Source organism: Poromitra crassiceps, assembly GCF_964638095.1.
Source record: "Poromitra crassiceps genome assembly, chromosome: 7".
Lineage (NCBI taxonomy): Eukaryota > Metazoa > Chordata > Actinopteri > Beryciformes > Melamphaidae > Poromitra > Poromitra crassiceps.
The window spans coordinates 4,012,465-4,027,578 of record NC_139628.1 but is presented as its reverse complement, the minus strand read 5'-3'; positions in this window follow the sequence as shown (position 1 = coordinate 4,027,578).

Sequence of the window (15,114 nt, the reverse complement as noted above, 5' to 3'; positions counted from 1 at the left end):
CAAGTAAAAAATGTCTGTCTATCAAATGCATTGATTTCACTTCACTGTTCCAATTCAGCTGGCCCTAGTTACACAGGTTTCAAGTTCAGTGGGAGCTGAACTTCAGTAAGAAGTTGTGTGTGAAATTTTGAGGGCTCATGAAAATGTAAACGTGTTCCCATTATTTTATTCACAAGATGAGACAAGAATATTGAATATTAGGTAAAAAATATCCCAACACACAGAACATTACAATAATAATGTGTTGTAGTCACCGATGGATAAACCTATACAAAGTCTGCTAGGATCCCCACTAGCTGCTAAACACAGTGATATTCAGAGTCGATGGGTTAGGTTTTCTATAGATACCTGGTTTCGTCTGGTGAAACAACTTAAAATTCAGAAAGAAATAATATTGAGGTGGCTGAGCTTTGACCCAGACTTTAAGCCAGCTGCAAGTGATAATAGATTTATTCAATGGGCAGAGAAAGGAATCACAGCACTGTTTGTTGGTTCAGTTTGATAAGCAGGAATTTCCAGACAATGTCATAAAAATACGATCTTGTTCAACAGGATTTTTACAGATATATTAGAGTAGTTTTGTGGGTACATGATAAACACTGTAAAAAGAGTCACTATGAACTTTATCCTGCGGAGGGCAGTAATACGCCTAGAAGCGTGCACACTGCCGAAGATCTGATAGAAGAAGAAAGAGCTGAGTTTTACTTTGAGTGGGCGGAGTCAAACGCGTTTGACTCCGCCCACGTTGAGCCACTCCCCGATCTGCGTACTGCAGTCAGGGGCTTCTCCACCCCTCAGCCATTTGGCTGATATCAAACTCCAGTAGGTGGCGGTAATGCACATATATGTTTGCCAACCGCCATAAAACTCAAAGAAGAAGAAGAAGAAGGCTTCGACAATAATACATGGAGAGAAGAAGAAATAAATCGAAAATAAAATTGCCTCCAAATTGCACCAAATTTAAACTGAAGTATATATGTCGGGAGATGGCTTCATAATTTTTTTTTCATGCATTTTAAGGCATTTTCGTAGGAGTTACGCGCATCTGATGTAACTATTTTCTGTGAATATGTGTAAAAACGGGTACATTGCTCAGCGTTGATTTCGTTACTTCAACGCACCTACTACTAGATGTAAAATTTGACGAGCTTTCCAATGCCGCCAGTCCCGTGTCGGTACGTGCTTCCGTTCCCGAGATCGGGTTAGTTTGCAAGGAACTATGGAAAGCTAATATTAGCTACAGGAGGCTATGCGGTTGAAAAAGATGGCTGCCTTTTTGTTTTTCTTCAGACCTCTGAAGGAGCGTGGAGGACCTCTAGAGGCGGGACCATGGCTCACAACAGTTGTAGTTCATAGGTGCACGACTTCCGCAAGGCGGGGATTGTCGCTCTGGCACTTTTTACGTCAGAGCGACATGGAAATAATGTGAGAGATAAGGGATATCAGCCAGGAGGGTTGAGTGAGGGGAGGTGAAGGCTGCAATATCTAATCCAACTACTGAGATTGTAATGACACAAATATGGTTGAAAATCAGGAAAGCCGGCCTTTAAGTCTTGAAACTTGACTTGAGACTCGTCCTCAAAGACTTGAGACTTGACTTGGACTTGAGGTTTGGGACTTGTGAACAACCTTAATTGTTTTATTTAATTGTTTTGGTGCATTAACATTAAGGAAATGTCTACTAATGTCATCCAATCAATGCTGCTACTGTATGCTAATAGATAAGGAGCAGGCCCGGCTCCAGACCCAAATTACAGAGGGGGCATTTAATTAGCCCCAATATTTTATTTTTCAATTTTTCATTCATAAGAACAAAAACAAGCTCAGAGACATCTAGACTACTAGGACATCCAAGCAAGTTCTGACAGGGAGCAATGCCATTGGAGCATTGGACAAACACATTTGCATATTTCTCCTAGCATGCTTTGTTCCTTACAAACTTTTGACAGGAAAGTAACCAAATGAAATAAGTGGTGGGTGGAAATAATTAGCTTATTCTTAGTTAAACATGCAGTATTGGAACATTCAATAAAGACAAATAAAAAATAGACTATGACACGACACCCTAAGTGAGAGTGGTATATATTAGGCTTGCCGCAGTAGTCGGTGTTACCGGTGTTACACGGTGGTGGGGCATACACCGATTACATAATATGCCCACCGGTAGATTCAAGATTCAAGATTTTTATTGTCACTCCATGGTACAAGTACCACGTGTGAAATTATTGTGCAGTGGACTCCGTTTACGACATAGTACAAATAGGCAACAAGCAATAAGTAATAGGCATTAAGAAATAGGCATCAATAAGCAATAAGACAGCAATAAGGCAATAAGAAATAGGCATCAATAAGCAATAAGACAAGTCGGTGGCTTATACGACAGTGGCATATTCATTGCACATAGGTGCACATGTCATGTGCATACGTTAGACGTGTTCAGACATTCCAAATTCGACGTTTTATACATACATGTGCAAATAGCATGTACCTTATTAAACATACACTTAAATTTACAATTAAACGTTAGGCACCTTATTAAACATACACTTAAATTTACAATTAAACGTTAGGCATCCGTAATAGTAGCAGCTGCAGTACAGTACGGTATGACTACTGCACTATTTGTGCATATTAAGGAGTCTCGTGGCCTGCGGGAAGAAACTGTTCCTCAAGCGATTTGTGCGTGTTTTTGGAACCCTGTATCTCCTCCCTGAGGGTAGCAGGGAGAACAGGCTGTTGTGGGGATGGTTTGTGTCTTTGATGATCTTCAGGGACCTCCTGAGGCACCGCTGGTTGTACAGTTCGTGCAGTTCTGGCAGTTCACCTCCTGTTACGTGCTGGGCCGCGCGCCTCACCCTCCGTAGCGCTCTGCGGTCCATGGTGGTACAGTTCCCGTACCAGGCGGTGAAGCCGCCTGTCAGCAGGCTTTCAATGGTGCCTCTGTAGAAGTCCCCGAGGATTTCTTTCCTCAGCCCGAATTTCTTCAGGCGCCTGAGTCCGTGTAGTCGCTGTTGGGCCTTTTTGACAACAGTGGCGGTGTGGCCGGCCCAGGTCAGGTCCTGGTGGATGTTGACTCCCAGGTACTTGAAGCTGTCCACCCTTTCCACCACTGTGCCGTTGATGGTGATTGGGGGGTGTGCGCCCCCCCCTCTCCTGTAGTCTACAATGATCTCCTTGGTCTTGGAGACGTTCAGAGAGAGGTGGTTGTCCTGGCACCATTGTTCCAGTACCCCCACCTCCTCTCTGTAGGCCGTCTCGTCGCCCCCCGAGATCAGCCCCACGACCGCTGTGTCGTCTGCAAACTTCACAATTGTGTTTGAAGTTTGAGTCGCCACGCAGTCGTGGGTGTAGAGGTCGTACCAGAAGGGGCTGGAGACGCACCCCTGGGGTGCTCCTATGCTGATGGTCAGCGGGGAGGAGGTGAGGTTGCCCACCCTCACCACCTGGCGGCGGTCTGTCAGGAAGTCCAGGATCCAGTCGCACATCGCTGTGTTTAGTCCCAGGTCCCTGAGTTTGCTTACCAGCCTGGAGGGTACTATGGTGTTGAATGCTGAGCTGTAGTCCACGAACAGCATTCTCACATAGGTGTCCTTCCCCTCCAGGTGGGACAGGGCGGTGTGGAGCACGTGTGCCACTGCATCCGCTGTGCTCCTGTTGGGGCGGTATGCAAACTGTAGCGGGTCGTGGTCCGGGGGGAGTGTGGGACGGATCTTTGATATGACCAGCTTTTCAAGGCACTTGCTGGCTATTGGTGTGAGGGCTATAGGGCGCCAGTCATTGAGGCTGGTCACTTTTTGCTGTTTGGGAATGGGGATGATTGTTGCTGCCTTGAAGCAGGAGGGAACTCGTCGGAGGGAGAGGGACTGGTTGAAGATGTCTGTGTACACGGCTGCCAGCTGGTGGGCGCAGGCCTTGAGGACCCGCCCGGGGATGCCGTCCGGGCCGGCCGCCTTGCGTGGGTTGATACGCAGGAACGACCGGCACACTTCATCCTCAGTGATGGTGAGGGGGCGGTCTGTGGGGGGTGGAGGGTGGGGGGGGTTGGTGGTTAGGTGGGAATGGGGGGGGGTGCGGGTGCTGAGGGGTGGGGGGGAGGAAGGAGGGAGGGGAGGTGATCGGGGGGTGGGGGGGAGGAAGGGGGGTGGGGGGGAGGAAGGGGGGTGGGGGGGAGGAAGGGGGGAGGGGAGGTGATCGGGGGGGGGAGAGGAGGAGGGGTGGTGGGGGGGCGGAGAGGGGGAGGGGTGATGGGGGGGGAGAGGTGGCAGGGGGGGGGGGAGAGGAGGAGAGGGGTGATGGGGGGGGAGAGGTGGGGGGGGGAGGGGAGGAGGGGTGGGGAGGAGGAGGGGTGGTGGGGGGGAGGAGGGAGGGGGGGTGATGGGGGGGAGGAGAGGGGGAGAGGGGTGGGAGAGGGGGGGGGGAGGAGGGGAGGCGCTCTGGCAGAGGGGTCGAACCTAGCGTAGAACGCGTTGAGTTCATCCGGTAGGGTGGGTGACGTGCTGGGGTTCTGTCGTTTCACCTCTTTGAAGTCTGTGGCAGCATGGAGCCCTCTCCACAGGTGTCTTTATTTATTTATTAGTTTATTTCTCAGGGACAATGCACACCAATCAACAGTAAGACTGTAAGTGAGCCAGAGTTAGCCTGGACGGCTAGTTTCCATCTGCTGTCCCTGGCCAGATGTTGAAGAGGCAGCCTAAAATTCAAGTCAATTAAAATGCATGTGTTACAAAAATAAGAAGACAATAAAAACATAAAGGGCTGATTAATACAATGCCATGCAGACAAAATAAAAACACATAAGCATAGCAGGACACATCTAAAACAGACACACCAATAAAAAACACATAAGACACTAGAGACTGAATGCTGGGAGAAGTAGTTATTGTTAATGTGCACATGACTGGTTATTTGTGAGCCATAGTTTCAGGTGTCCTGTAAAGGAACGGTAAGTAGCAAGCTCTCTTATATGCACTGGTACTTTGTTCCATTCCTGCGTTGCCTTAACTGAAAATACAGAGTGGCTGAAGGCACTTTTTCTGCTCGGAACAACACAGTCGCCTCGAGTTGCACCTCTGGTTGCCCGGTTAGTATCTGACCTCTGTGTGATGAATGATCGGAGCGGAGGGGGAGCAGTGTTATGTAGAATTTTGTACACAAGGCAAAGATTGGCATATCTGACTAAACTATCCCAACTCAAGAGGTTGTACTTTTTTAAGATGGGGCAGTAGTGATAAGTGTTTAACTTCCGGTCCAAAATTTTGAGAGTCTGCTTGTATAATGTTTCAAGTGGTTTCAGAGTGGTTTTATTGGCTTGTGCGAAACTTGTTATGCAGTAAGTGAGGTGGGACATTATCATGGCGTTCATATATAACTTGGCTGAGTCGGTGGTCATTGAATTTCTAATGAATCTGAAGTTAGATAAGCCAAACTTAACCCTGTGACATGTTTTCTTAACATGAGATTTGAAGGATAACTGCGAGTCAATAATGATACCCAGATATTTAAACTCAGAGACAACTTGTAGTTTCTTTCCTGATATCATTATGTCTGGTTTTGGAGTGTTACTTGGCCGTTTAGAGAAAAACATACTGACCGTTTTAGATGTGTTGAGTTGAAGGCATGATTGATTTAGCCAAGCTGTGATGTGGCCCAGTGCCTTAGTGAGTTTAGCTGCAGCCTGTTGGTTTGTGCTGCCATGGGCATATATCACTGTGTCGTCGGCATATAACTGAATGTCGACGTCGGGGCACACAGAGGGCAGATCATTAACGTACAAAGCAAACAGAAGTGGACCCAGCACAGAACCTTGTGGAACACCGGTATGGGAGTTAAGAGCAGTTGATTGATGGTTGTGGACCTTCACACATTGAATTCGGTTATTCAAATATGACTCAATCCACTTGAGAGCATTGTGGGAGAAGTTGAATGTGGACAATTTAGCAAGGAGTACCTTATGGTTAACTGGGGTTGTTAGTGTCCAGTTTTGACTCCAGCTGCCTTCCGTAATCTCTACGTGCTATTTTTATAGCGGTCCGGAGGGCATATTGTGCCTGCTTGTATTGGTCAGTTGTGCCAGAGCTGAAGGCGGTGGTCCTGGCGTGAAGGGCAGCCCTGACGTCGCTGTTGACCCAAGGCTTTTGGTTCGGCATTATTTTGACTTTTTTTGTGGGGACTATGTCGTCGGTACACTTCTTTATGAAGCATGACACCGTATCTGCATACTCGCCCAGGTCTCCTGCAGCTTTGAACTCCTCCCACACCACTTGGTCAAAGCAGTCCCTCAGGATGTCGTCTGATTGGTCTGACCCGCAGTGGGCGGTTCGGAATGCTGGGGGTTGTCTTTTTAGTTTTTGTTGGTACCTGGGTACAAGTAGAATGGAGGCGTGGTCCGATTTGCCGAAAGGGGGGCGAGGGATGGCTTTGTAGCCATGTCGGATGTTTGAGTAACATTTGTCCAGTGTGTTACTGCCTCGCGTGGGGAAGTGAATGTGCTGGTACAATGTGTGCATTCTGCCTCTCAGGTTTGCCCTGTTAAAATCCCCAGTCACCACCAGGGCCATTTCGGGTTGTTTTGTCTCCTGTGCACTGATGGCGCGTTGCAGCTCTTTCAGTGCGACAGTCACGTTCGCTTGTGGAGGAACGTATACACCCATGATGGTGACTGTCGTGAATTCCCTCGGACTCCAGAACGGCACGCATTGTACCATTACATATTCAAGATCTGCTGAGCAGTGTTTCCCAATGTCTGTGGTGTTTACACACCAGTTTTCGTTAATCATAAGACATACGCCCCCTCCCTTCTTCTTACCGGATTGTTCGTTTCTGTCTCCTCTGAATACACTGAATCCTGGTAGCGCGATAGAGTGGTCCGTTGTGTCAGGAGTAAGCCAGGTTTCCGTTAGGCACAGAACATTGCATCGCGCTATGTCTTTTTGGTATTGTGCACGCGCTCTTAGTTCACAAAGTTTATTTTCCAACGATTGAACATTTGCCAGCAGTATGCTTGGGAGAGGTGGTTTATCCGCGCGCTTCCTCAAGCGGGCGAGAAGCCCCCCTCTCTTCCCCCTCCTCCAGCGTTGTTTTTTGAGTTCAGGAAAATCCGTAAGATCTGGAGCTTGCCAGTTGCTGTTGGGATATATCCGTTCTTTCCTGATTTTGATCAGCGCGTCCCTGTTGTATTTTATTCCGACGCTGATTTCCGTGTTATATCCGCTGGTGTCCGTGCCTCCGTTCTCTGCCTCCATGGCGGGGGCGCGGGGCTGTTGTTTGTTGTTGTTTTTTGCGTGCGAGCGGACAAAGCGGGCAGAGCGGGTCCCCGCCGTCGCGGTTTCTTGCAAAGAAAAGTGCGAAGACGCCACTATCTACACTATTCAGTTACACTGTTATATACAATAGATATTTACAAAGCGAGTCGAAGCAACGAAATCAAAATAAAACGCGTTTACACTGGAATACAAGCCTATTTGTCTATGAAGTCACTAGAGCTCCCTAGCGAGTCGCCTTCTCCCGGCGCCATCTTCTTCCTTCTTCCTTCCTTCTAACACCGTTAATTTTTATGGAGGAAGAAAGAAAGAAAAAACTCTGTCCTCTCGTGCTAGTTTCAGTACAAGCGCTCCCTCTGGGCTGCAGTGTGGCTGCACTGTGACAAACTATAGCTGGCTAAACAGAGCTGTGCTGCAGTGTTGATATTTTGTTTGTTTTGTAAAGGCAGAGGAAGAGCTGGAGTTGCTGTAGCTAGTCTCATCATGGAGCAAGCGAATCACAGCTGAAGCATATGGCTAATTAATATGGACGTTAACATCCATTTAATTAGCCATGTGCTTCAGCTGCGCTCACCCTGTACCTTGCTAACTTAGCATCGATGCTAGCGGGACTTACCCAGCTATCGTCATTGCCTGCTTACTGCTGCTTGCTGGTAATGTTAATCCCATGTCAGAAAAAGTCCCCAGATTTGTCGCTAACATTAGTCTCTTCTGAGAAAGATTGTCTCCAGGAGGGTCTGAAAAGTTGTCTGGAGTTGGATGCAGCCAAGTATTGTGAGGCAGCCAGTGTTGTGACTGTGAGCGTCCAAGCTAACACAGCAGCAGAGAGGAGCTGACTGACTGGACCGTGAGGACAGCTGAGGATTATTATTAATTGTTTAATATTCTTTTAATATTTTACATTATATTATATATATTTATACGATGTTAACGGTAACACCGGTGTTGTCATGTGTTTATTACCCGGTGTGAAAATGACCACACCGTGGCATCACCCATCACATCAATATCCGTTTCAGTGTAGAATGGTTAGTTCCTTAATAATAATAACTTTATTTGTATAGCACTTTTCAATACAGGTAACAAAGTGCTTAACTCATTCATGGCCAGTTTAGGACTGCCAATATTTAGCACAGGCCAAAGATTTTCATAATTGTTGGTCATCTTTCAAGACCCACAGTAAATTATCTATTAGCACCAAAGTGATTTGCAATACCTCAAAATGAAGATGTACGTCTCTGGGTTCACCAGGAAAAAAAAGTGAGCTTTTAGCATGTTCTGTACTCTACTTATAGCCATTTACACCCTGTTTTCACCAAAAAGGTCTCTCTGAGAAGAGAAATTGCAGAAAATGGCATTTTTGTAAAGCATACAATCTCAGGCAGAACTCGCTCTCAATTCTTTTATTTTGAACTGTATTGACATCAGACATGTAAATATTATTCGTTATGACACAAATGACAAAAAAAAAATATATATATATATACATGAAGTGCTTTTTTTACATTCAACAATACAGTTTACTCAGTGTGAGTGAGTGTGCAGACAGACACACAGACAGACAGACAGACAGACAGACAGACAGACAGACAGACACACACACACACACACACACACACACACACACACACAGAGAGAGAGTTCTGTCCACAGCTGCTGCTGGATCACACCTCTTCCCAGGGAACACTACTGATCGCCCCGCAAATTAGCATAGGAGGGGAACTCCAAACTGGTCCGAGATCAGCGTCTAGCCTCCTCTGCCTCTGCATCGTTTTCCTCCTCTCGTTCGGGCTGGGACGAATGCTGCGACACAGGAACGGGGTCGGCTTGGCTTTGGGACCAGGCGCTGGAACCGGATCGATCATGTTGGTTTGACTACCGCGAACAACTCAATCCAGGTTCGCCCTGCAGCAAGGCGGCCAGCGCAGCGCGCCGAGGGGTGTTTTAATGGCGTTTCTCCTCTATGCAACAGGCAGCGTTTCTCCGTTTTCTCCTCCTCTTCCATTTCAAAACAACAGCTGCGGTATGTGTTTGATAACGTGTTGTCGGCTTGGCTTTGAGGCTAGGGACCTGATAACATGTCACAGGCTGGGGAAGTCTTTGAACTACGCGCTGCACTAATAAAAACAAAAACACGTCAAACACGTCATTGGCAGGGAGGGCTATTTCTGATAACACGTCAAAGACGTCTTTGGCGGTGAATGAGTTAACAACAGTCAACTAGAATGTCTACATTTCCTAACGAAAATGTAATTGTGCTTGCTGTCCTCGCCATGCACCGCCTGGCTTCCAAAGTCCCTGCCCATGGACCTAGGGGGACTAAGTAGTTATGGGGGTGCCTATGTGAGTAAAAGGACTTTGGAGTAGAAGTACTTGGTAGGTGGGGAAGTCAGACTGGTTGTAGCCTACTAGAGAGACACAAAAGGCTGGCCCAATCTCTGCAATCTAAAACTACATTACCTGCAAACTACAGCATCAATAATTACCATGTATTGTAAATGTCTCCAACTGTCTCAAGGAAAATAGGACATGATAACCTCCAGAGAAGTAGTATTCCTTGTAGTGTCATTCATGTTTATGGTTGCGACAACAACTGTTTACAAAACTAGCAGGCTTACCAGAGCTGCAAACACACAAGTGAAAAGCTATCAATGGCTGCATCTAATCAGCCAGTAACTAATGTAGGCTATGTTCCATTATGTTAGTGTAAGAAGTCAAATGTACTGATAATAGTCCCTGGTCACCAAAGTAATGTTACCCTTTTAGTTTTGTTACAGAGTTGCTGATCGGTTGTCATGTGTCCAGTCAGCCAGAGAAGCTGCTTGGGTAGCATGCTAACTAACGCCTAACACAGTGGTTCTCAACTGGTGTAGCCTCAGGACCCACTATTTTCCTTGTCATGAAGTCGCGACCCAAATTTCAGATTTTTTTTTAAACCACTCAAATTTATTGCACAAAAAATAGCGCATTTATTTAATACACAATGCCTTCATGCACTGTCAAATGAACAAAAAAGTGCAACAGAAGTGCAACTACGGCTAAAAACCAATTGAAATAAGGCAGACTTGAATTACAGGCCTATATGTTTTTAAATTTAAACAAGTCAAACTGGTCATGGTCAGAAAGTCTTATTTGAACTGTATGAAATATGAAATAAAAGGCAGACTTTTCTTGAATCACAGGCAGGCTATATGCTTTTTAGTTAAACTGGTCATAACTTTTAATTAAACTGGGGCCATGCTAATCCAGTTTCAATCATCTGAATTGAACTAAAATTAAATATGAAATGAAAAGGCAGACTTCTCTTGAATTACAGGCAGAGCATATGCTTCAGCTTGTTAAACAAGTGAAACTGGTCAGGCTAATCCAGTTTCAATAATCTGAATTAAAAAAAAAAAAAAAAGGAAAGTACTGTACTGTAAATGTCCGCGACCCAATCAAAACGGGCCCGCGACGCTACCCACCAGTTGAGAAACGCTGGCCTAACGCTAGCATTAGCTCAATTAGCTTGTTGCAACTAGTCCCAAACATTGATGAACAGTGTGTCCTAACGCCAGGGGGACAAGGTGTTTGTTTTGGCTGGCTGAGGTTAGCCTATAAGGCACAGTTGTTGTGGCTAACAGCCTCCATTCACACTAGGCTATTCACACTAGGCTATCTCTTCCATTATGTTTTCAAACCCAGCTGGCTGTATAAAATGAACAACCACAAAGTGGTGACACTTACCCATGGGTTCAGTTCATTTTGTTCATTCATTGTTTTCTGGACATGTTACCATGCTACATTAACACAGCAGCTAACAGAACAGACAGGCCTCCCATGGTTGGCGACAAGTGTATATCATTCTCTCTACCCAAGATGCAACACTGCTCTACCCAACATGCAACGCTGCTGCTCAGAGTTGCTCTTTAGCTCTATTTATCTGGTCAAATCTCACCGGATTCCTGTTTCCAGTACACTTTTAGCATTTGGTTTTTAACAGAGAAGAGTTGGAGCTGCTGAAAACATACAGTATGCAAATGAGAGGGAGACCATGAGTGATATACCCACTGTGATACAAGTATAGGTGTGTCTGATATCTACATAATAGCGTGCGTGCGTCAAGTGACAAGAGCCAAGTGTCAAGTGTCATACAAGAAGGAAGGCTGGCCATAATGAGAATGAATCCGCACTTCCTGTCGCCCTTCAAAATAAAACCATTTAGAAGGGACAGGCACTGAATGCTGCTATAGCGCCCCCTAAAGGATAAATGACAAAATACTTCTGATATAGGCTCAGAGTACATCCCTCCACACCTGTACCAAGTTTGGTTAGCATTGGATGATCTTTGTGAAATAGGCCCCACCCACAGAAAGTTGGAAGTGGATTATATCGCAACGGTGCGTTTTTTTTTTAAACTTCCAAATCAGTGTTGTGCAGGACAGTCCCCACATGATGTGTGCGTTGGTTTGGTGAAGATTGGACAAACTTTCAAGGAGAAATCGCAAAAAAACTGTTTTGGACAAAATGCAAAATGGCGGAAAATCTAGTCAGACGGAAATGGGCGTGGCCTAGTTGAGTAGATGCGGGAGGTAAAGGTAAAGTAAGGTAAAGTCCCACTGATTGTCACACAATGTGTGAAATTTGTTCTCCGCATTTGACCCATCCCCTGGGGGAGCGGTGAGCGGCAGCGTGCGCCGCGCTCGGGAATCACATGGTGATTTAACCCCCCAATTCCAACCCTTTGATGCTGAGTGCCAAGCAGGGAGGCAAATGGGTCCCATTTTTATAGTCTTTGGTATGACTCGGCCGGGGATCGAACTCACGACCTCCCAGTCTCAGGGCGGACACTCAGACCACAAGGCCACTGAGCTGGTGAGGAGGACCCAAGGAATCCAGTGAAAAAATAATTTTGATGATAAACCCTACGGTTCAAAAGTTATGGACCAAAAGGTAAGGAGGGCTGTTATAGCGCCACCATCTGGTCAATTGGTGCAATTTTTTTCGGGGATAGTAAAAGACCCCTCAGTGCACCTCCCTACCAAGTTTCGTAGCTCTAGCTGTTATGGTTTCTGAATTACACCTAATTTACTGCAAGATTTTGCAAGATTTTTCCAAACCCCATGCAAGTCAATGGGGAAAAAAATGGCGCTTAATGGCGAATTGCGGCCAAACCGCTTTCACAAACCCTTAGCAAAGTCATAGCATACATGTCCTCAATGAGGCGGTCATTTTGAGGTCTGGCATGTCTATGTGGCGCAAAAATTGAGGGAGTTATTACGCGGCTAACTTTTTGGCAGATATAATAAGAATAGGAATAATAAGTATGTGGGATTTCAAGATTGTGCCTTGCTTGTCAGCAAGCACAATAATAAGTATGTGGGATTTCAAGATTGTGCCTTGCTTGTCAGCAAGCACAATAATTATTGCTTTTATCTCGGAAACGGAAGGTGCAATCGTGATTCCGCCCACCACTAGTGTACTTTTTCACCCCGATTCCAACGCCGCCATCAGTGAGTCTCTACGAGTTACGGTTGCGGAGATACGTTGCTGTAGCGCCCCCCATAGGCAAACAATAGCGCCCTCTACACGCCAAATGACACTATCTCTTCTGAAATCAACTCAGAAGTGTCAAGTGTCATACAAGAAGGAAGGCTGGCCATAATGAGAATGAATCCGCACTTCCTGCTGCCCTTCAAAATAAAACAATTTAGAAGGGACAGGCACTGAATGCTGCTATAGCGCCCCCTAAAGGCTAAATGACAAAATACTTCTTATATAGGCTCAGAGTACATCCGTCCACACCTGTACCAAGTCTGGTTAGCATCGGACGATTTTTGTGAAATAGGCCCCACCCACCGAACTTTGGAAGTGGATTATATCGCAACAGTGCGTTTTTTTTTCAAAACTTCCAAATCAGTGTTGTGCAGGACAGTCCCCACATGATGTGTGCGTTGGTTTGGTGAAGATTGGACAAAATTTCAAGGAGAAATGGCAAAAAAACGGTTTTGGACAAAATGCAAAATGGCGGAAAATCTAGTCAGACGGAAATGGGCGTGGCCTAGTTGAGTAGATGCGGGAGGACCCAAGGAATCCAGGGAAAAAAGAATTTTGATGATAGACCCTACGGTTCAAAAGTTATGGACCAAAAGGTAAGGAGGGCTGTTATAGCGCCACCATATGGTCAATTGGTGCAATTTTTTCGGGGATAGTAAAAGACCCCTCAGTGCACCTCCCTACCAAGTTTGGTAGCTGTAGTGGTTATGGTTTCTGAATTACAGCTAATTTACTGCAAGATTTTGCAAGATTTTTCCAAACCCCATGCAAGTCAATGGGGAAAAAAATGGCGCTTAATGGCGAATTGCGGCCAAACCGCTTTCACAAACCCTTAGCAAAGTCATAGCATACATGTCCTCAATGAGCCGGTCATTTTGAGGTCTGGCATGTCTATGTGGCGCAAAAATTGAGGGAGTTATTACGCGCCAAACTTTTTGGCAGATATAATAATAATATGATTAAGTATGTGGGATTTCAAGATTGTGCCTTGCTTGTCAGCAAGCACAATAATAATGGGGGACTTTGTAATTTGTGCCTTGCTTTCAGCCAAAGTGTCAAGTGTCATACAAGAAGGAAGGCTGGCCATAATGAGAATGAATCTGCACTTCCTGCCGCCCTTCAAAATAAAACCATTTAGAAGGGACAGGCACTGAATGCTGCTATAGCGCCCCCTAAAGGCTAAATGACAAAATACTTCTGATATAGGCTCAGAGTACATCCCTCCACACCTGTACCAAGTTTGGTTAGCATCGGACGATTTTTGTGAAATAGGCCCCACCCACAGAAGATTGGAAGTGGATTATATCGCAATGGTGTGTTTTTTTTTTAAACTTCCAAATCAGTGTTGTGCAGGACACTCCCAACATGATGTGTGCGTTGGTTTGGTGAAGATTGGACAAAATTTCAAGGAGAAATGGCAAAAAAACGGTTTTGGACAAAATGCAAAATGGCGGAAAATCTAGTCAGACGGAAATGGGCGTGGCCTAGTTGAGTAGATGCGGGAGGACCCAAGGAATCCAGGGAAAAAATAATTTTGATGATAGACCCTACGGTTCAAAAGTTATGGACCAAAAGGTAAGGAGGGCTGTTATAGCGCCACCATATGGTCAATTGGTGCAATTTTTTCGGGGATAGTAAAAGACCCCTCAGTGCACCTCCCTACCAAGTTTGGTAGCTGTAGTGGTTATGGTTTCTGAATTACAGCTAATTTACTGCAAGATTTTGCAAGATTTTTCCAAACCCCATGCAAGTCAATGGGGAAAAAAATGGCGCTTAATGGCGAATTGCGGCCAAACCGCTTTCACAAACCCTTAGCAAAGTCATAGCATACATGTCCTCAATGAGCCGGTCATTTTGAGGTCTGGCATGTCTATGTGGCGCAAAAATTGAGGGAGTTATTACGCGCCAAACTTTTTGGCAGATATAATAATAATATGATTAAGTATGTGGGATTTCAAGATTGTGCCTTGCTTGTCAGCAAGCACAATAATAAGTATGTGGGATTTCAAGATTGTGCCTTGCTTGTCAGCAAGCACAATAATAAAACAATCGTGTAACAGTCATTAAAAAGAAAAAGAACAACAGTCAGTAAGACAATAATGTAAAAACAGTCAATGAAGAAAAAGGACACAGAGAGGCAATCAAATTAAAACTGTAGAAGGAGTCAGGGAAAACATCAGACATTAAAAGCTGCTCGATAAAAATGTGTCTTAAGACACATTAGCTCTGCTCTCCCCTAGAGCGAGAATTACCGAGTTACTGAGTAACTTGTGTTAGTTCAGAGTTGCAGTAAATCTTGTTTTCTTATTTGGCCGGGCAA